This window comes from Monodelphis domestica, chromosome 5, assembly GCF_027887165.1.
Source record: "Monodelphis domestica isolate mMonDom1 chromosome 5, mMonDom1.pri, whole genome shotgun sequence".
Classification (NCBI taxonomy): domain Eukaryota; kingdom Metazoa; phylum Chordata; class Mammalia; order Didelphimorphia; family Didelphidae; genus Monodelphis; species Monodelphis domestica.
The window spans coordinates 313,462,517-313,486,031 of record NC_077231.1 but is presented as its reverse complement, the minus strand read 5'-3'; the positions used below and the strand labels follow the sequence as shown (position 1 = coordinate 313,486,031).

General features: G+C 43.7%; 1 protein-coding gene across 6 annotated transcripts in view; it reads right to left on the bottom strand.

The window, feature by feature from the left end:
• HYCC1 (hyccin PI4KA lipid kinase complex subunit 1) overlaps positions 1–17,374 on the bottom strand; it is a 127,883-nt gene extending 110,509 nt beyond the window's left edge. For 2 of the 6 annotated variants that reach the window (XM_056800506.1, XM_007505380.3), the window contains exon 1: positions 17,153–17,374. The gene's annotated coding sequence lies outside the window, so the exon portion shown is untranslated. Of the gene's footprint in view, positions 1–16,486; positions 16,595–16,618; positions 17,016–17,152 lie in introns of those variants that run through there. The other 4 variants (XM_056800503.1, XM_007505381.3, XM_056800505.1 and 1 more) reach the window with 4 other exon arrangements.
• Between the last annotated feature and the right edge of the window lie 6,141 nt (positions 17,375–23,515).

Here is a 23,515-nt window from a genome sequence, read left to right as displayed (position 1 = left end):
TGCTAAAAGGATTGATGATCTAGAGGCTTTCCATATGAACTGAGAGAACCTCAGTGAACTGATGCAGAGTGAAATGAGCAGAAACAGAAGAACGCTGTACACAGAAGGTAAAACACTGTGGAAAAATTCATTGTAATGGACTTTGCTACTAGTAGCAATGCAACAAGCCAGGACTTATGTAAAAGAATGCTATCCACATCGAGAGAAAGAACTATAGGAGTAGAAATTAAAAAGCAAAACAAATGACATCACTTATCACATGTATATATGGGTATGTGATTTGGGGTCTAGGCCTTAAAAAAATCGCTATATAGCAAAAATGAATAATATGGAAACAGGTATCAAGTGACAACATTTGTACAACCCAGTGGAATTGCTTGTCAGCTCTGGGAAGGGGAAGGAAGAAGGGAGGGAAAGAAAATGAAGCATATAAACATGGAAAAATATTTACAAATAAATAAATAAATAAAAAGAGAAAATAAAACCAAATTGCCACTAAGGGAAAAAAAGAAAAGGCGAATTCACAACAAATTAAGATTAAATTAAGAAAATCATTAGGAATTACTTTACTCAATTTTATGCCAACAAAATGTATAGCTTAGATGAAATGAATGAACATTCCCATCCAATAACAAGATTTACAGAACAAGAAATAGAAAATTTTAAAAACTCAATTTCATAAGCCATAAATGAAATCCCAAAGAAAAATGTCCCAGGACTAGAGTGTTTTACAAGTGAATTCTATCTAATATTAAAGAACAATTAACTCCAATGTTATATAAACTGCTAGCAAAAAGAGGAAAAGAAGGGATGCTTTTAAGTTTTATGATACAAACATAGTCTAGATACCTAAACTAGGGAGAGACAAAGCAGAAAAAAGAAAACTATAGACTAATATACCTAAAGAATATTAGTGCAAAAATATTAATTAGTAAGACAGAGTTTACAATAAAATATTAAAAAGCAGGGGGCAGCTGAGTAGCTCAGTGGATTGAGAGTCAAGCCAACAGATAGGAGGTCCTAGGTTCAAATGTGACCTCAGACACTTCCTAGCTGTGTGACCCTAGCCAAGTCACTTAACTCCCACTGCCTACCCCTTACTACTCTTTTACCTAGGAACCAATACACAGTATTGATTTTAAGGCAGAAGATAAGGGTTAAAAAAAAGTTAATATGCTATATAACCAGGTTGCATTTACACAAAGAATTAAAAATTGGTTCATAATAAGGAAAACTACAAGCATAGTAATAATAATAATAAAATTATTTTATCAATATAATCAATAGAAACTTAAAAGGCTTTTGACAAAATATAATACCCATTTCCACTTTTTAAAAATTACAAGACATATAAATAGACCTTTCCTTAATACAATCGTATCTCTACCTAAAATTTCGGCTCAATATTTTATGTAATGGAGAAAGGTTAAAGGTCCCTCCAATATTACCTCTCCTATGATTTAACATAGTACTAGTAATGATAGCTATTGGGGGAAAAAAAAACAAGAAAAATAATTGCAGGAATAAGCCTAAAAAGGAAACAAAACTATCACTGACTGCAGATATATTTTTTTAAAACCCCACAAAGACTGAGTTCACTACCCTAAGCTTCCTAGATCATAACTGCTGGTGTCTAATCCCTGATATAACTTAACAATTGGTCACAATTTTGCTTGAGACCCTTCTGCTACTGCTGCCACTGGGGTGGTAAAACAATGTAGGCTATCCCACAACCACAGGCCTCAGAAAGCGGGTGATTAACACTTGACTGAGCATATCAAGGTTATGACAGAATTGATCTAGAAGTTGGGAAAGTTTGTCCCCTCTGTGTTACCAAGGATAAACAGGATCTTAAGTTTGCCCCCTCCCACCCCCCAAAAAAGAATAAGAACTCACATCCAGGCCAAGAGGAAGAGAAAGGAGCTCAACAATGTTCTAGCTGCAATGAGGAAGTCCAAAAGGACTAACCTCCACCCCCAAAAAAGAAATGACAAATGAAGAAGGGAGGCTTTCCACACGCTCTGCCCAGGACAGCACTATTCAGGAGCAACTTAGCCAGGGAGTCGCAGAACACAGTTGTCCAGGCAGAAGTAGCATGTTTGATGATGGAAACCCAGTCCTTTAATAATCCCTAGGTTGAGCATATTCATCCTGGCCCATGAACCCCAAAGAACTCTGGTTATGGGCCACTGCACTAGAGATCACACTGCCAAAAGTGAAATTTCTTTTGAAAGGGCTTTCAGAATAAACCAATGAGTATATTTAGGAGATAAGCCTTCTAAAGACAATACTTGAAATATTCTGACAGGCCTTCAAAACACTCTTCAAAAGCAAGTTACCAATAGACAAATCAGAAAGCTCTGAGAAATGGTACTAGACAAACGACTTAAAGCTAAGACATCAGCTATGATGAGTCGATTCTGACGAATCAATTAATTCCTGGAGGATCTAGTCAATACCCTTTGGGGCATCTGCCTGAATCTGGCCCTCAGTCACTTGCCTGGGCTGATCCAACAATGTCTGTGATTCACTTCTCCTTCTATCAGGGTGTATTCGGCAAACTTATTATCCTCACTAATCCACTCCACTTTACAAGAGAAACTAACTCTAGTTGACCTCCCCCCTCCCTAAGAGTAAGTTCATCAATCACATTGTACAAAAAGTGACTCTCTCAAGGTGGTACAAGAGATGGCAAGGGAGAAACCTCATGGAGGTAGGGCATTCAACACTAAAGATCTGCAGTATGATGATGAAGTTGTTCTAAAAAGTCATTCTAGTAGTGTTCAGGGATACCAAGTGTCTAAGAATAATATGGAAGATTGAAAACTCAATGACTGCAATAGTGATTAACTCAGTCTTAAACCTTCTTCACATTAAAATCTGGAACATGATCAGAAGTAATGGCATAGAGGTGCCCATAAGGAAGAAGGAAATTTTCTATAACATCTTTGATGGGATCTGTTAATAGTAGAGTTACTGGATAAAGCAATCCCATATCCTATAAAAATATTAACCAGTGAGGACAAAATTCTTACTACATATTTATATGGCACTTTAAATTTATATGCAAAGCACATCACATATGTTCTCTCATCTGATTCTCACAATAACCCTGTAATGTAAGTGTTATTATGATCTCCATTTTACAGAGGAAGGAATAAAAGAGAGAAATTAAATGACTTCTCCAAGATCACACAGTTAAAAAGGCAAAGGAAGGATTATCCTAGGTTTTCCTGATCCAAAGATCAATACTCTATCCACTGAGTCACCTAGTTTGTAAACCTCAAAATTTCTTAGACTTATAAATGTTGGAAATTTCATACTTGAAAAATTTCCTATTGATAGTGGGTCTTGACTATTGGAATGTGAATCCCATTGGCATGGGAGGTTCCTTCTCCTTCCCTTCTTAAGATTACTTTAGGACAGAAACCTTTTGCTGAACAATGGAAAGGACTTTGACCTATGCTTAAGCATAGAACAGGAATTTCTTTGAGTCATGATTGATTTTAGAATTGATACAATGGAGATACTTGGAATCAATCTCCACCCTATTCAGTCCTAACAGGATTGAGTAAGGGCTGCAGCCTAGATCAAAATTTAATTATTCCAATCTCTACCCTACTCAGGTTAACAGGATTTAGAAAGGGCTGTAGCAAAGGAGCAAAGATTTAATTATTTGAAAATATGACCTTCAACAGACATGTGCAAAGCCTCTGGGCGGTCCTGGGTTAAGCTAGAGCCTCCATTGGCACAGGGAAATTGATGGACAGTGATTGGTAGATGTGAGAACTGAGGGGAGGCAACTTGGATGGTTTCCTTAAAGATCAGGGGGGTCTGAAGACTCGGGGTGGTGGTTGAGAAGTTGGTCGGTGTGGTTGGTGTGTGCTCTGAGAAGCTTGCTCTGAAGGAAGTTGAAAGTGGGGGCCTCTGAGATTGTTTCTCCATTTTGGTCACGTGAGTAATAGGGACTGATCTCTTTTCTTTGCCCCAGCTATCTAAGGGCTTGAGCCTTTTGGCCCAGCCTAAACAGAAGGGGTATTTAAGCCCTATTTCCTTCTCTCCCTTTTCTCTCTCTCTCTCTCTAATTACTTCCTCCTATTGTAATTAAACTCCATAAAAGATTGACTGCTGACTTAAGTTTTCATTTAGGAATTACATAGCTGATTCCTTGGCGACCTTAAATTAATATATATCAGTCTTTTAAAGTGATTTCCTTGTCACAAGTTGCCCTGAGATGGAGGAAGTGGGTTAACCAGAGGCAAGTCAAGAACCATGCAGGATCCCACTGTATTGATTTTTCAAAGGCAGATGCTCTGTTGGGCATTGGGGTTATCATGGAACCTTATCCTTACCACCACAATGCAACATACAGTCTCCTGTGTCCTGACAGGCACAGTCTGCATCTTATAAGAACATTGCTCTAGTTATTCAGGTCAGTAGAGGGCATATATGATGACTGATGAACACTAACGTGTCCTACAAACAAACAAAATTCCTTCTTTGATCCTGACCCCAAAGTGAAGTGTCTTTAAATGTCCAGTTCTATTCTCTCCAAGTGCTAAGCTCAGTCAGACTCACATCCTTAAGTTCCCCCAACACACACACACACACACACACACACACTTACTTTACAACATCTTTCGTATTCAACACCTTCTTGCCTTGGTGCAGGCCCTCATCACCTCATTATTGGACATTATGATAGCCTACCAGCAGGTCTGTCTGTTTCGAGTGTCTTCCTACACCAGTCCATCTTCTATTCAGCCATCAAAGTAATTTCCTAAATCCAGATCTGGCCATTTCATTCCCCTATTCAATAAAGTCCAGTGTCTCCCTATCACAACTAGAATCTGGCTTTTAAAGCCTTTTATGACCTGACTTCTTCCTATCTTTCTAAATCTTATAGCATCTTTTTTCCCCATCCCATGTAATCTTTGATCCAATAACAATACTGACCATCCCTTTATATATTTAATGACTTCCCTCCTTTCCAAGTCACAGTGATTTGAGTGTTCCTCCAATAAGAGCCTAAGCCTTAGGAGAACCTTTATCCTTGCACTAAGGGGAAGCATATAGTACTTCCAATTTGGATGCAACCACTTGGTTGGCTCTGAACAATCAGAAGGGATGAGTCCAAAGCTTTGGGGGATTTGGGGGGGATTTCAAGAATGTGAGTGTTCAAAAGGGTCTTTACTGCTCTAATCAAAAATGTCCTGATATAAATCTTGAAGGGCAAAATTGGGACATTAATGCACCGCTGGTGGAGTTGTGAATTGATCCAACCATTCTGGAGGGCAATTTGGAACTATGCCCAAAGGGTGCTAAAAGACTGTCTGCCCTTTGATCCAGCCATAGCACTGCTGGGTTTGTACCCCAAAGAGATAATAAGGGAAAAGACTTGTACAAGAATATTCATAGCCGCACTCTTTGTGGTGGCAAAAAATTGGAAAATGAGGAGATGCCCTTCGATTGGGGAATGGCTGAGCAAACTGTGGTATCTGTTGGTGATGGAATTCTATTGTGCTGAAAGGAATAATAAAGTGGAGGAATTCCATGTGAACTGGAAAGACCTTCAGGAAGTGATGCAGAGTGAAAGGAGCAGAACCAGGAGAACGTTGTACACAGAGATAGATACACTGTGGGATAATCAAATGTAATGGACTTCTCTACTAGCAGCAATGCAGTGACCCAGGACAATCCTGAGGGACTTATAAGAAAGATGCTATCCACATCCAGAGGAAGAACTGCGGGAGCAGAAACACAGAAGAAAAACAACTGCTTGATCACATGGGTTGATGGGGATATGATTGGGGATGTAGACTCTAAAGGATCACCCTGGTGCAAATATCAATAATATGGAAATAGGTCTTGATCAATGACACATGTAAAACCCAGTGGAATTGCTCATTGGCTATAGGAGGGGGGTGGGAGGAGGGGAGGGAAAGAACATGATTCATGTAACCATGAAAAAACACTCTAAATTAATTAAATAAACCTTTAAAAAAAAGAGGTCCTGATTTAGTTTTACTCATACTCCCAATGGCTGACCATCAATCATCTCACTCACCCCATATTTCAAAAGTCAGACGCAAAGCTCCTTATAGGAAAGAATATCATCACCTTCTATCCACTCAACCCAACAATGGACATTGTGCTTTCTCCCATCCCCCTGACAGGACCTATTTATATTAATAACTTCATTACTGGAACAGTTGCTGGGACTGCCTCAGTACCCTGCTCAAACTCTACCAGGCCTATACAGTGGTGTGATGGGAAAGGCCCATACATAAAGCCTGACACCATTCAGGTGGGACTGTCCAAAAGTCCGACTCTAATTTCACCTGAAACAGGCTGGTCTTGGGGAATAAGGAACAAGTGTAAATCCAGGCCATCAAACCCATCAAAAAAATAAATAAATAAACCCTCCCTTGTTGTTCCCCACCAGTGAATTGGCTGCAAATAGAATTCATCTCTGTGAGGTTAAGTAAACTGAATTTCCCATTTTAGTCACCTAAAATGTGCCAAAGGCTATACTATACCTCTACATGATGACCTTAAAGCAAAGGGAAATCCTTGGTAAATTCTCCAACACTATTTCTCTACAAGTGACAAAATTCTGAGTTTCTTCCATTAGTCCAGAGGTGTCAAATACACAGTTATGGCCCATTAGGTTCTTGATCATGTTTAGAACCAGCGAAATGAATGGTATCTCCAGAAGACCAGACACTCCCATGTGTGGCATGAACCAGAGTAAAATGTAATTGGGAATGAGTTACCCACGAAAATAAAAATACAACAAAACATAGATAATATTACATTGAAAACGAAGTCCACATGTGGCCCACAGGGATCCCTGGCCCCAGTTCTGAGTCTGGCCCCGCTGCCTCGCCTACACCCTCACTGCCTCACTGTAATGCTTCACTGGCTTCTCCTGCCCACCTGGGCTCTGACTTCCCTCTCCAGGTAGGCCTCAGACAATGTTCCCGCCAGCCCAGATTCTTCATTACGGCTCTGATTTTCCTCTCTTTAATCTCTGGAGGCGTTAGTGGATAGTCTCCAGCTGAAACCTTGAGTCAGAGATCATGCTTGCTCTCTGCAACACTCGTCCTTCCTCCATCAGCCTTTTTACAAGCGCTCCTCACCCCCTCCAAGTACCGGGCCTCAAAGATCAAAAGCTCATTTAACCATCTCCACCTCTAACTATCTAATATTCAAAGACAACTTTTCTTCTTTTCTCTTATGCTGGCAATCCAGAAGTTCGTGAGAACCAAGAAATAGTTAATTTGAGCAACACGTCACTTATGCTGGACTCCATTTCTTCTACACGATCTTTCACCCACTTCAACAATGAAATTAATCAGGGGGCGGCTCAGTGGACTGAGCCAGGCCAGAGATGGGAGGTCCAAGGCTCAGACACTTCCCAGCTGGGTGACCCTGGGCAAGTCACTTGACCCCCACTGCCTAGCCCTGACCACTCTTCTGCCTTGGAACCAATACACAGGATTGCGTCCAAAATGGAAGATACAGGTTTAAAAAAAATGAAATTAATCAGAAAATCACTGCCAACCATGCCAAATATTCTGTGCCCGATCTAACTCAGGTGGACCATAAAAGGTAATAAAAAATGACTTTACTACTAATAAAGGCTAATAAGGAAACAGTTGCTCAGGTTGTCCAAGATAGCCATTTAGATAAAATGGCTCCACCTCTGCATTCACCACAGCGCAACTGCCCAGTAGTTAATACGCATTTAGGTCAGAAAATTATTCCTACAGGGAAATGAGAATTCTGCTAAAACTTCCCACACCAATTCCCCACTATCTTGGCCTTTTATGGATTGTGCAGCAAAGAGTCAAATGAATGATGATCCTGAGAATGGCTTCCCCATCCTTTTAAAGGGTAACCTACCCATCCTACACAGAAAAGGTGTTGGTCCTTTCAAACCATTTTTGTGGTAGAAATGACTGCCTGGCATTCTCTTTCACTCAAGACCCAGCACCATTTGGGTCGATCTTCAGCAGCATGTCTGAATCAGTAACCCTTCAAACCTACTCTCAAAATCATGTCTCCAACCCAACCTTCCCCTCATCAATGCCTTAACATGATACCTGTCAAGACGAATTACATAGTTTGGGAGAAAGAATTTCTTTTCCACCAGACAAGAGACCTGACAGCACGAGGCAGTGAGGCCCAACTGACAACAGTTTTAAAAGCTGACCACAATCAAATAAAGCCCCTGGGCCACTCCTGGTCAAGTTTAGAACCACCTCCAAAAACCACGAGTGGGAGGAATCTGGTGTTTTTAGGAAGACATGAATTGTGTTTTCAATATGTTGAGCTGGCAATGGTGTGTCCATTCAATCTACAGGCAGGTATAATGGACTGAAGATTCAAACAGGGCAACAGGAAGGGAAAGGTTCATGTGCAGGTCCCTGAGAGCGGAAATGCTTCCTCCCTCGGCTCCCCATCCCACAGTTCACTTTCTCCACGGCAGAGACCAACATTGCAAACTTCTCTAAGGTGTAGTGATTCTAGTATTGGGCTTGGAGCCAGGAAGACCAGAGTCCAAAACCTGACTCAAGATACTTATTCGTTCCTTGGGCAAGTTATTTAACTGCTTTCAGTCTAGGTTTCTTCATCTGCAAAATGGGGATACTAATAGCGCCTATCTTGAAGGGCTAATATAAAAAATCTCATGGTCTCTAGTTAGTAGTACTAATAGTAGTAGGTTTCCTCTAAAGCACCCGGTACACAGATGCTGAATAAAATAGGCGGATTGTGGACTTAGGACCTTGGTACTTAGACTCTAAGAGCCTTAAAGGGTAGGCTTAGTGTTTTAAATACTCCTGAAGTGCTGGGCCTCTCCAAATGGTACCATTCATATAAAAGGAAAAATTGGGCCACTACAACAAATACACACAATAGTCCAAATCCAAATTGCTCACCCAATTTCAGTATTTTTGATGTACATTCTTTTGATGTACATTTGATGTCCAAGTCTGCAAGTGGCACTTGGAAGAAAGTTCATTTAAGATTTGTAAAATAGTGGCGTTCTGCAGGAATACTTTAGAGTTCAAAATATGAACACATACCTGTACATACATATATACATATATATTTACACACACACACATATATATATGGTATGACCATCAAACTTTGTGGCAATTATAAAATGGATCTTAATCCATTTAAAAAAGCAGGCAGGAGGCTCCCAAGTGATTTGACCTAGATGAATCCAGAGGTCCCTTCCTAACTCTCAAAACTCTGCAAGTTCTAGCAGATAAAAAGCTTAATGTAAGGTTATCAAGACAACATCCAAGAAGGTCCTAAAGTACAAGACCCTAACCTCATCTATCTTCTTATTTTCGCCAGTGCCAAGTATTGAATGGTAGGTACTAATACGTAATACATTGTTCTAATAAAACACAACCCTCATCAAATAAACCTCATTTAACATTTGCCATTAAAAGACCAAGAAGAAGCATGGCTGGGAGAGACTTATTAGCACCTTTCCCACTTCCAACATATTACCTGTGTGACCAAAAACATTACTATCCCTCCAACCCCACCCCCCCCGATTCTCTCCTTTAGAATCGTTCCTAACGCCCCTAGTTTCCAAATCATGTCGATTGTCCCTCCACAATATCTGTGTATCCATGACTTTGTTCCTCTTTACTCATCCAACTACTAGCTCAAGTCCATCTCTCCCCTGGCCTAATTCTAGTCTCTCTTCCACTCCAATCTGCCTCCCCTACAGCTGCCTTCTTAATCACGTTTACCCTCTGGATGCTCTCCTCCTTGCCCGTCTGTCCGAAAACTCCTCAGGCTCTCCATCTAAGGTACAGCCACTCTTCCCCTTCCCTTTGTGCTCTCTCACTGGGTGACCTCATCAGCTCACAGAGAAGCAATTATCATCTCGATGCAATTTCCAGGTTTCTATATTCAACTCAAGTCTCTCTCCTGAGCTACAGTCCCACACCAATATGTTGGCATGTTGGGCATCTCAAACGGGATAGCCTCACCATCTGGAACTCATTATATCCAAAAGAAAACTCATTCTCTTTCCCTCTGGCTGCTGAGGCTGCCACCATGTTTTCCAGCCACTGAGGTTCTTGCCCTGGTGCCACCCTCTAAGCCTTAATCTCCCTCACCCCAGTTGCCATTCTTTTCTTCTCAACATCTGTCTCCTCCAGCTCCTCCCCCTCCCCCCCATGGATACCACCCTAGCTATCTTCCAGCCTGGTCTACTGCAATAGCTTCCTACCTGGCACCCCACCGCGCATCTCACTCCACTCCAAACAGCTGCTACAGTGATTTCCCGAAGTACAAGCCTGACCATTTCATTAAATAAAAGTTCCTCTGTGTAGCATTTAAAACTCTTCTTCTTGGCTCCAGCCTCCATTTAAGGAACGGATCCAGGCCCGCCATCTCTTCATTTCCCATGAGCTGCATTCCTTTGACCCCTCCATTATATACTTCAAGGGCTTTCTCTCAGCCTCATTCCCTTTTCAGCTTCCTTTTATTCATTCTCATCCCTTATTAGATTGTAAACTCCTTAAGGAAAAGAGCCACCTTCTTTATATTTGCATCCAGCACTTAACACAGTACCTGTCAGACTAACAGTAGGTGCTTAATAAGAGTTTACTGACCGACGGCTTCTATATTATTCCCTCCTGCACACTCTGCAGCCCTGGTCAACAGAGCCTCTGGTTTCTTCATCATCCTCAACATTCCAGCTCCATCTCTCCGCCTTTGCTCTGCTTGTCCCCCATGTCTGGAATGCACTTCCTCCAACCACCACCTCTTGGCCCCCCCACCCCTCCTGAGGCACTGGATGACTAGTGCTCCTCCACCCACTTGGTAAACACTTCGACATCCACAGGCTTTCTCCCCTAATAGAATATAAGCTCCCTGAGGACAGCAATGACTCCACTTTTGTCTCTGGAGCTCCTAAGCCTTGCAGAGTGACTGGTAAACAGCAGAGTCCTAAACAGTGTTGATTGATTGAAGTCAATGATCTCTCTGAACTTCAAGCAGCTTTCCAAGACTCAACGATAGAAGGTTTCAATGTTCTTAGGAATCCCCATACCAGGTAAAATAAATCACTGGTAGTTGGCCAGTATACTGAGCTTACCAAAGAGAAATCTTTTAACCATAAAAAATTCCCGTGTCCCTCAAATTCCTTACTCTCCAATAAAGGGAGCACTCACATATAGAGTCAGCATAGGGTCCTAAACCAAGAGCTGGAAGAACTTGAAACATCACCTAGTCCAACCACTTCATTTTACAGCTAACAAAAACCCAAGGCCAGAAAGGGGAAATGATTTGCCCAAGATCACATGGGTATTAACTGGCAGAGCCAAGATTGGAACACATGTCCTCTAACTAAATCCAGCCCTCTTTTCACTTCATACACCATGCTGCCTCCCTGTACATGACAAACAGGATTCAAGAATGCAAGTGCTTATTAATTCTCTGATTTGCAGATAGCACCTCTTTAACATACAATAAATTAAAATGAAAATTCTTTAAGGATATTTTGTAAACATTACTTTTAAACTCTTTCTCCTGGATCTTTTTACTATAGACATTTTGGGTGATCTCTATAAGAAGCAAAAATTGCTGGTTATTAGAGCATAATAATTTAATAATGGTAGGTGGCACACTGGATAGAAAGCCAGACCTGAAGTCAAGGAGGTCCTGAATTCAAATTTGACCTCAGATATTCCTGGCTGTCTGACCCTGAGCCAGTCACTTAACCCCTTCTTGTTAACAACCTCTGGAGTTACTAAGCAGAAAGTAAGGGTTGTTTTTGTTTTTTTGTTTTTTAATAATGTATTAACTGCTTACTCAGCACTAGGCACTGTGAGATTCTAGGGAAGACCCAAAGATGAGTAAAGCACAGCCCCTACTCTGTTCATGGAGCACACAATCTAGTAAAACTGGGTAGAGAACAGAAAAACCGCCACCAAGAGGCTTTACCTAAAACACAAACTCCAAAAAGAAGAGCCCAAAGGCTGTAAAATAATCTATGATTCAATTACCCTGGCCAGGAAGGAAATCTTCATTGTAAGCCACTGCATTTCTTACTGTCTCTAACATGAAAATGCAACAGTTAGTATTTTCAGTTACTTTGAGTTCTTTGGTGGAAAAGAAATGCTACCCTAAGATGATGTAAGTGATTTTCAACCCCTCCTCAATAAACTCCACTGGCTCCCTATTATCTCGGGATCCAATATAAAAATAGTGTTTACCCTTTACATCCCTTCATACCTTTCTCTTCATGACCTTTCCTGGTCTTCCTCCTCTTTACTACCCTCTGTGAATGTTCATAATCTAGCTATAATTCCATCTCTTTTCCTATGACCCTTCTTAGGACGTTCTAACTGCAAGTGTCATCTTCTCTCTGGGAAACAGAAATGAATAAGCCATGGCTTGCTTATTCACCCCCTCACTGGCTGTGTCCTCGGCCTCCTGGGTTCCTTCAGCTCCAATCCCACGTTCTTTGGGAGGCCTATCCCAGGCCTCTCAGTGGCTGGATTACCTTCCGTTGACACCACATGGATCTAGTACGTTATTTACATGCTGTTTTCTCCATTAGTTGTGAGCTCATTGGAGACAGGAATAGGGCTTTTGGCCTTTCTTTGTCTCCGGGGCATGCAATCAGCACTTGGGAAATGGGTGCTGACAGACACAATCTCCTGCTATATATAAAGTCTGTTCAACTGTGGCCGCAGTAGTTCGTTTCAGGGCCTAGTTTGTAGAATCGATGGCCCTTCTTAGGACGTTCTAACTGCAAGTGTCATCTTCTCTCTGGGAAACAGAAACGGATAAGCCATGGCTTGCTTCCTATTTAAGCTTTTCTCCTCAGATAAAATCTTTGTACACTGGAAGTTTATTCTTTGTCCCCTAAAGGAGAGATACAGTATCAGTGCAATGGATAGTGGGCTGAAGCCAAGAAGACCACAGGTCAAGTCCTGCCTCAGGTACATACTAGTTGGGTGAACCTGAACAAGTCAAAGCCTCCTACCTGAGCAACACTGCTAACTACAGAGAAAGGATGCTGACTTCTGTTTGACCAATGGAGCCTCCTAATTTGAGAATGAAATCAAAACTCCAGCTCCCCATCCTCTTTAAGAATGGAGTTCCCATTCAAATGCAAAATCGCAAAGGAAAAGTCCAGAAGCATCTCCCTAAGGTCTTGGATCTTCTCTCTTAGCAAACACTGCATCCAGCTAGTAGCCTGGGTTCCTTGTTCCTCACTCTCTTCCATTTTCACCCCTAAAACGAGCCACGGTCTACTTCCTCCCCCATCTTCATAGGTAAATGTGTATCTGGATCCAAATAATCCCTGACACCACAGATCAGAACTTCCACATTTCCTTGCTTTGCTAACCTGGAGTAAAGAAGTAAGCCCTCCAACTGCACACTCACTCCTCAACTAAAAAGATCCCAATGGGCATATTGAAAGTGAAAGTAACAGATAATACCCTGCTCCCAATAAGTCATCAACAGTCAACTAATCCCTTTTCTAAATTCTGAAATAATCACAACAATTAAAGATGCATAAATTTTGTATACTGAAAGATCTTTTAATCTAAGCTTAAATTGTTTTAAATGCTTTAAAATGTATAATAGCTCATGTTTACTAATCGTTTACAAAGTATTTTCCATGAAGATTCAGGAATCTAAATAAAGCCAACCTAAATAAATACCAACCTAAATAAAATTGAGTGGTCATGAACTATACTAAAACTCGGGTCTGTAAAATTACATCTTTCCAAAAATAGCTATTTCTAACAAAATACCACATATTGAATAACAAAAGAAAGTCATCCAGGACACCCAGAGTTTCATAAATCATTAATGGGTCTCATGATATTGTAAGTTCTTTGAGAGTAAGTCTCCAGGGCCAATGGGGCTTAAGTACTTAAACTATGAATGAAAGAATGCCCCTGGTTTCATGTGTAATGGCTAGAATGCAACTGATAGGCTCTCCTTGGAAATTTCCTGACAAAACGAGGAAGGGAGAGGTTTTTTTGAAGTCCCTCTTCTAACTAAAATGTCAATAGGAGATATGAAGAAAAACATTCAAGTATGATGGGATTTGTTCCATAAATATATCAGTATTTTTCTCCCCAGTTGGTTTTTTCTTATGAGCATATTAGTTAGTAGTTTAACAAGCTGACTTTGAACAAGTCTTATTAGCATACCAAAATACTAAACCCCATTTCTTCTTTACTACCCTTCCTTAAAGTAAAGAATTCCTGGTTTGGCGTGTTTGTTATAAACCCTAAAAATCACTATGTGGTTGGGGGGAGAGGGGGTCTGCGGGTAGGAAGTATTGTTGTTGCTATACTTTGGGCTGAGTCCAAAACAAACTGTTCTTCCTAATGGAGGAGGAAGTCTACTAGGAACATGGAAGCACTAATTATAAACTCCATGAATACCAGAACAACTCTATGGGCTCAAAGTTAGCGATCTTGATATATTTCATCAAAAAAGGATTCCCAAACTGAAAACCTGTTAATGTATAACCAATTACTACATTAATACAGAAGCCAGACAGAGTGAAGCATGGCAGGTAGACAATCTAAAGAAGAAACTTTAGCCTTAAACCTTGTAGCATTGAAGTTGGCACCAAGAGTCTAGGATGAGCAGATCCTGAGCTGCAAAGACCTCAGAGGCCTTCTTTACACCACACTTTACAGATGGGGAAACTCAGCTTTTAAGGGTCTCTGAGGCCAAGGAAGGTTAGGTCAGCTGCACATAAGTGGCCCTAAGTGTCAGAAGCAGGACCTCAGACCCAAGGGCAGCACTCTTTCCCACTCAATGTCTCCTTGATCCAAGCAATGGCTCCTCTCTGAGGAGGTGAAAGAATTTTCAGTTGTTACAAATACTGTATTTAAAAAAAATAAAATTCTGGGGCAACTAGGTGGTTCAGTGGATTGAGGGCCAGGCATAGATAAGGGAGATCCTGGATTCAAAACTGGTCTCAGACATTTCCTAGCTGTGTGACCCTGGGCTTAATTTCCATTGCCTATCCCTTCCTGCTCTTTTGCCATGGAACCAATACATAGTAGTGATTCTAAGACAGACGATAAGGGTTTAAAATTAAAAAAATGTTTTAAATTCTGCCCAATGTAACAGTATTCTCATTTCCAAACTGAGGAAAGGATCTAAGTATAGAAGGTAATCTGAACTCAACATGAAACACATCAACAGAACTTGCATTCAGAAGGTCTAAAATACTGGTAATCTGCTATAATTTTCTAGGCAACTAGACAGTACAGTAGATAGAGCACCAGGCCTAGAATGAGGAAGACCTGAGGTCTAATCTGATCTCAAGACACTTCCTTCCTGTGTGACCGTGGGCAAGTGACTTAACCCTGTTGTCCTCAGTTTCCTCATCTGTAAAATATGCTAAAGAAGGGAATGGCAAACCACTCCAGTGTCTTTGTCAAGAGAACCACCAATGGGAGCACAAAGAGTTGGGCACAGTTGAAACAACTAAACAACAACTATAATTTTTAAATTAAAATTCTGAAACTTCTGTGAAAAGAGTACTAAATTTGAAGCTTAAGGGTTCAAATTCCAGATAGGAATGGTAGTGTTGGGAAATAGTCTCCAGATTAAAGAATTCAAAGACTCATTTGTGCCATTTAGTACCTAATTTCACACAAATCCTTTAGTGAGACCTTTGGGTCTCACTTCTCTCCTCTGTAAAACAAGGAAACTGGCTAGATAGTCTTTAAGTCCTTTCCAGAGCTTCATTTAGAGTCATGTGAGATCTAGGGAGATGAACAATTAGAAGGGTTCATCGGGAGAAAGTATGGAAGCCAGGTATACTACAAAGAACATACACTGTCTTGTAATCAGATGACCTGAATTCAGGTCTAGAATTGGCCACATACTGTGTGATTTTAGACAAATCCTTCCTCCTTTCTCAATCCTAATTCTTTCCTCTATAAAATGAAGGGGCCTAGACAAATATATTTCTGAATCAGAGGTTCAGAGTTCAAATCCAATCTCAGCTATTATATAACTTTGGGTAAGTATAATCTCTTTGGCTCTTAGTTTCTTCTGTAAAATGATCAAATGCAGGACTTGACCCAGATAACTCTTCTAGCTCTAAATCTTTGGGACCTTTGAGAACCAAGTTCTTTGGTAGTTATCACTTTCTAGGAGGTTACTATGAGCCAAGCAACTAAAGAAACAAGCAAAAAGAGAAATGGTTTCACAACCAGAGGATCACAGAAGAAACTTAGGGGTCATCAAACTCGGCCCATTCCCCCTTTCAAAGATAAGGAAACTGAGACCCAAAGATGTTAAGTGATTTGCCCAAGACTACAAGGATGAGGTGCCAGAGCTGAGATTCAAACCCAAGACTCTGGATTCTGGATGAGGTACTCTTTGCTCTGCAATTCAATTAAGTATATTCCAGAAGCCTGAGAAACCAAAACAAATACAAAACATTCCCTACCTTCAGTGAGCTTACAAGGGGGTGGATGTGTTTGTTCCCTAAGAGACAAGAGCAAGGGAATGGGGGAGGAGGGAAAGGTCCATTCAAACAGGACTGGGTGTCTGGGAAGCACAGTTAGGGATCTTTTCTCACCTAGGGAGCAGGAGTAGAGGGACCTCAAGGTGGAGGCTGGAAGAGGAGACATCTGGGAGGGCGTCGGCTGGATAGGAGGGGAAGGCTAAAGAGAGCTGATGGGTCAAAGGGGTTAAGGGAGGTCAAGGGAAGGGGTCAGGCACAGCGGGGGTTTGGGCAGGGGTCTGGGGGAGATAAATCGGGCCAAAGGAGGTCAAGGAAGAAGGGCTGGAGGAGGTGGGGTGAGGCAGGGGTCAAGAGAAAGGGGTGTCAGGGAGGTGGAGGCGTCAGGTTGGAGTCATCGCTGGAAGAGGAATGGAGGAGGATGGGGTGGATGGCCGAGGGAGACCTCCAGGGTCCGAGCGGACTTCCTAGCTCCTGGCTCGGCCCCGCCCCCGGGCCAGCACGCGCGGTGCTGCGCCCTAGCCCCGCCTCCCAGCGCCTAGCCCCGCCCTCCCCGCACCCTCACCCCGCCCCGAGCCTGGCCCCGCCCGTCCCCGAAAGCCGTTAGCTATGGCTGGGCCCAGGGGCCCCGGTCCCCGCGTGCCCCCTCACCCGAGCAGCGCCCCGAGCCCGTAGGTTCTCTGTCGCAGCGGCTCCGGCCCGCCCTCTCCTCCTCCTCCCGCCCGCCTGCTACCAAGGCTCCCCGCAAGCCATGGTCCCCGCTCCGCTGACTGACTGACAGACAAGCCGGCCTGAGGAGCCGCCACGGCCGCCAACCACACTGACAGGCACGACCAGGAACCCGTCGTTCGGCAGCCAACCACCGCCGCTTTACGAAGGCTCGACCTATCGTCTTTCAGGGGGAGGGACCAGAACAACTTCTAGGCCTATAGGAGAGTCCCATCGTTTGGATAGGGGCGGGGCCTAACGGAGGCGGGAGGTGCTGGGGTAGGGCGCGAGCTGGGGGGGCGGGAGCTCAAGGGGCGGGCCCAGAGAGAAGAGCGGGGAAGTGATTGACAACCGGTTCTGGGGAGGGGCGGGGCGAGGGATAGGCGAAGGTCTCAAGGTCCTGAGCTGGGCTCCCACTGTGAGAAGGGTGACTTTGAAAGCTCAAATTCACCTTAATCCCAGAGGAAACAAATGAGTCTTCTAATTCCTTGATCAGAAGACTTAATCCCCAGCACTGCCCTTCTCAACAACTAAATTCATGCCCTCAATCACCTCAACATAAAATCCCAAAGGAAATAAAGTCTGGAAACTGACAAATTCCCACGACTGGGTGTAGGGCAACAGGTGCGGACCTCGGAGATGAGGAGAGAGACCTGTATCAGATCCCACCCTTGAAGCCAGCTCTGGGACTAAGGGAGAAATCAGTTAACTTCTCTACACCTCAGTTTCTGCATCGGTAAAAGGGACTGGTAGGAAGGTATTTGACTTCAGCTACAGTAATTAGCAAGCCTTAAAATGTTATGTAAATATCAGTCATTGCTGATTGGTTCCTCTTGGTTTCACGGAGTTGATAGTATAACTCAAGAGCCGCTACTCCCAGTTTTCATGTCCCTGCACCCTGTCTTCGGATAGCACACTAGTCTGAAGAGTTCTTTTCTTGGCATCAAACCTGTGACGTCATACGCGTAAAGTAATCCCGTGAGACAAAAGGGAGCACCTCCCCCCCAGCCTCAAAGCTTGGAAAACTGCCTTGTCACAGGTCCCTGAGCAGTATATCAGAAGTCAAACCAACAAATGATTGTTAAGAATTGACTCTGGGCCAAGCACAAGGCTAGGCACCGAGGAAAGAGGAGAAGAAAAAACCCAACCAGCCAAGGCTGCCCTCAAAGAACTTCCAATCAAAAGGGGAGAGCAGCCAGCTAAAACACAGAATACCTGAAGGTAATCTCAGAGGGACCCTAGAAAGACTTTCTGCTGAAGGAGCCTAGAAAGAAGCAGGAGCCCAGGGGGCAGCTGGGTAGCTCAGTGGATTGAGAGCCAGGCTAAGAGATGGGAGGTCCCGGGTTCAAATCTGCCCTCAGATAACTTATGAACTGTGTGACCTGGGCAAGTCACTTCACCCCCACTGCCTAGCGCTTACCACACTTCTGCCTTGGAACCAATACTGAGTATTGCTTCTAAGATGAAAGGTAAAAGTTAAAAGAAAAAAGACCACCACCAATTCTTTCAAATGGATTATAGAATCATAAATTCAGAACTAGACGAGACCAGTCAAGTAGGGCTTCTCACTGCATCAGAGGGCACTCGGGATTTGAAGAATAAATTCTCCTCATTGGTCAGGAGAGAGGTTAGAGCTACATAAATAGATTCATCTGTACAGACCTCCTCATCCACTCCAAGGGAAGATACCAGATGGGGAGAAGAGAAGAGGCTCCAGGACAGTCCTGGGGGACACCCAAGATTAGCAGGTGCACCCTGGAAGACAATCCAGCAAAGAAGACTGAGGAGTGAATGGACAGACAGGAGGACTACCAGGAGAGCACAAATATCTATAGACAGGAGTATGAAGGAGAAGGTGACCCACTGTGTGGGAGTCAGCTATTCCTGAGCCCAAGGCCACCCACTCTCTGTCTCTGTCTGTCTGTTCTCTTTGTCTGTCCGTCTCTCTGTCTCTCCCCCTCCCCCTTCCCCTCCCTCTCTCTTTCTCTCTCTTTTGGGCAAATCCTTACCTTCCATTTTAGAATCAATACTGTGTGTAAGTTCTAAGGCAGAAGAGAGGTTAGGGCTAGGCAATGGGGGTTAAATGACTTGTCCAGGGTCTCTCCGCTAGGAAGTGTCTGAGACCAGATTTGGACCTCCCGTCTGTAGGTCTGGCTTTCAGTCATCCGAGTCGCCTCTCTATCCCTGCATCCAGCACTTTTTCCCGCCTCTGTCCAGATTTGTTTCTGGTAGGACTGGACTTGTTCAAGTCAATCCCATTACATTATAGAGTGACCTGTTCAAGGCTACCCCAAGAACTTCACCCCATTGGTGACGAGGCTTTCCCAAGAAGTGCTCTGTGAAACCAGTGGAGGCGAGCTGTTCACAGTCCCTTTGATGGCTAAGCCGGAGCCTGCTCGCTTCATAGGATCCAAGATTTCTAGGAGGAAAAGTCCTCGGAGACAGTCCCTCTCCTTTTACAGACGAAGGAAGCGAGCCTGGGAGTGACGAGTGACTCTCCTTGGACGCTGCGATGGGCCTGATCCCTGACGGTCTTCTCATGGCAGGAATGTGGCTGATGGCGATCAGGGAACATTCAAGAGAGCCAGGAAGCCTCCCGCCCAAGACAAGCCCGAAGCGGCTCGGTCAAGCTAGAGGGATAACCGAAGGCAAGGCGAGAGGTGGTCTGGAGCCCGGGGCTTGTGCAGGTGTCTAGCGACCGGCATGCACGCGCTCGTCTCCGCCATTAGGAAATGAGGTTTTTAAGAACCAAGAAAGTTTCCATTCTGTATTTGTGTGCTCAGCCCTTAACAGGGCACTAACACTCAGGAAGGGCCAAAGAAATACTTTTCCAATGATTCACTGGGTTTCTTCCTAAACGGAAATGAACAGGCCTGGGCCTGAGAGAGAGAGAACCCCTAATCCTGAACCAAATGGATTTCTCCCATGAGAACCCCCTATACCCAATTGGGATTCCCATGACTGAAAAGGGGGCCAATATTCCCATGCTGGTAGGCTAGTCTTTATTTCAGCATCATTTCAACCCTCGTCTAGTGACACTGGAAGCGATGTCAGCTTGGATTCCCATGTAGTGATATGTAGCATATACACATGGAGATGGGTATACATGTAAGATATGCAGTGGGGGGCAGAAAGACAAAGACAGAGAAGGGAAGGAGAGAGAGAGAGAAGGTGGGGGGGAGGGAGAGAGAGAAAGAGAGAGACAGAGACAGAGAGAGAAGAGAGAGGAGGAGGGAAAGAGAGAGAAAGAGGAGGGGGAGAGAGAGGGAGATAGAGGGAGAGAGGGAAAGAGAGAGGGGGAGAGGGAGAGAGAGAAGAGAGAGGAAGAGGGAGACAGAGAGACAGAGACAGAGAAGAGAGAGGAGGAGGGGGAGAGAGAGAGAGAGAGCGGGAGGGAGAGAGAGTGGGAGAGAAGAGAGAGAAGAGAGAGGAAGAGGGAGAGAGAGAGACAGAGAGAGAGAGAGGAGAGAGAGACAGAGAGAGAGGGAGAGAGGGAGAAGAGAGAGGAGGAGGGAGAGAGAGACAGAGAGAAGAGAGAGGAGGAGGGAGAGAGAGAGAAAGAGGAGGGGGAGAGAGGGGGAGATAAAGGCAGAAAGAGGGAGAGAGGGAAAGAGAGAGGGGGAGAAGGAGAGAGAGAAGAGAGAGAGAGGGAGAGAGAGAGGGAGAGAGAGAGAGGTGAGACAGAGAGAGAGGAGAGAGAGAAGAGAGGGAGGGAGGGAGAGAAGAGAGAGGAGGAGGGAGAGAGAGACAGAGAGAGAGGAGAGAGAGACAGAGACAAAGAGAGAGAGAAGAGAGAGGAGGAGAGACAGAGAGGAGACAGAGACAGAGACAGAGAGAGAGGAGGAGGGAGAGAGAGAGACAGAGAGAGAGAAAGAGGAGAGAGAGGAGGGAGAGAGGGCGAGATAGAGGCAGAAAGAGGGAGAGAGGGAAAGTGAGAGAGGGGGGAGAGGGGGAGAGAGACAGAGGGGAGAGAGAGACAGAGAGAGAGGAAGAGAGAGAGACAGAGAGAGAGGGAGAGACAGGGAGAGAAAGAGAGAATGAGGGGAGAAGAGAAAGAGAGAAGAGAAAGGGAAAGAAATATTTTATATATAAAAACATCTTCACATATACATAGAAAACATCTTTTTATACATAAAATATACATATAAAACATGTAAATATATATATGTTTTATCTATAAAAAAGCGTAGGATATGGATCTGCAAGCTACCTTACAGGTCATCACCCACATACACCCCTGTTTCAAAGATGAGGAAACTGAGGCCCAGAGAATTTAAGGGGCTTGGGGCAATGTGTCTCAGTGGATATGGCATAGGATATGGTGTCAGGAAGCCTGGGTTTCATCTGCTCCATCACCACCTTTTCAGACCAGCCTCCTTTTTGTTCTTCCTTTGCCTTCTTGAGCTTTGGGGTATTTTTACCCACCATCTTGAAAGATGGGAAAGAGCAGGAGAAGAGTTCCAGAAGAAGGAAGAAGAGGAGGACAGGAACCAGGACTCTGGAGGATGCTGCTATGAAGCAAGCTGTCATGGTGGATAGATGGAGAGATGTGGAGTCGGGAAGATGGGTTGGAATCCTGCTTTTGATGCTCACAAGCTCTGGGACCCTGGGCAAATCACCTACCACCTCTGTGACTCAGTTTCCTCAAATGCAAAATGGTGATAATAGCTCCTATGCCACCAGGTTATGGTCAAGATTAAGTGAGACAATGAAAGAAAAAGCATTTTGCAAGCCAGAAAGTGCTACAGTACTATGATGCTGGATCTCAAAAGAAGCCAGGCATTGTAAGAGCCAGAGGTGCATGGGAGAACAGCCAGTGCAAAACCATGGAATGTCTAGTGTGAGGAAGAGCGAGTACTTTGTAAGGATGGATGTTAGAGTGCATTTAGGAGAGAAGAATGGGAAAAGGGAAATAAAAGGAACAGGGCAGGTTGTAAAGAGCTTTCAATGCCAACAGGACTTTGGTGGATGTTATGAAGGTCACAGGGAGCCGCTGGACTTTGGAGCAGGGGACTGACAGGATCAGATCCTTGCTTTGGGGAGATCAATAGGAGCTGAGAGAAGAGCAAATTGTAGTGTGATTGAATTGAGACCAGGACACCATGGTTCAAGAGAGAGGTGCTGAGGGACTAAACCAGAGGGAGATCCCAGCAAATTGAACATGCATGTAGGGGGCCCAAGTAATTTCAAGATCTTCAAGCCCAGTCTCCTTGATGAGGAAACAGAGGCACAGAGAGATGGAATGATTCACTTATATAATAGAAGGAAGGATGGAGATAAGTATTTGTTAATTTTTTAAAAATATGTATTCTCTAATATTCCTTTTTTTTTTTAACCCTTTTCTTCTGACTTGGAATCAATACTGTGTACTGGTTCCAAGGCAGAAGAGTGGTAAGGGCTAGGCCATGGGGGTTAAGTGACTTGTCCAGGGTCACCCAGCTGGGAAATGTCTGAGGCCAGATTTGAACCCAGAACCTCCCTTTTCTGGGCCTGGCTCTCAATACACCAAGCCACCCAGCTGCCCCTTAATATTTCTTTTTTTAAAAATTCTGAGTTCCAAATTCTTTGCCTGCCTCCAGTCTCTCCTCCACCCACTGAGAAAACAAATAATGATATCAATCATACATGTAAAATCAGGCAAAATAAAATTTCATATTAGCCATGTCATAAAGACACATGAAAAACAAGGAGAATGAAAAACATCACGCTTCAGTTTTTCTCTGGAGATGGAGAACATCGTTCCTCTCGAGTCCTCTGGAAATGCTTTAGCGAAGTCGTGACAATGTTGCTATTACTCTGTGCAGTGGTCGGGTTCTGCCCACTTCACTTTGCTTCGGTTCATGTTGGTCTTCCCAGGTTTTCTGAACTCACTCCCCTGTCACTTCTCAGAGTAGCATAGAATAGTCAATCACCTGCCACAACTTGGTCAGCCCCTCCCACTGAGCGGCATCTCTCGTGTCCAGCTCCTTGCCACCACCAAAGGAGCTGCTGTAGGGACTTTTGAGCATGTAAGTCTTTCCCTTTTCTTGCATCTCATAGATCCAGATTGTTCTACAGAATGGTTAAACCAGTTTTCAACTCTTCCAACGGTGCTGCACTGTCCCGATTTTTCCACATCCCCTCCGGTATTTAGCATTCTCCTTTTCTGTCATGTTAGCCAATCGGATGGGGGTGAGGAGGTACCCCAGAGCTGGGTTTTGTTTGGGGGAGCTTTTTTTGCATTTCTCTCATCAATACTCATTTGGAGCATTTTTTTCATATGACTGTCGGGCTTTGATTTCTTTTTCTGAAAACTACCTGCATGAA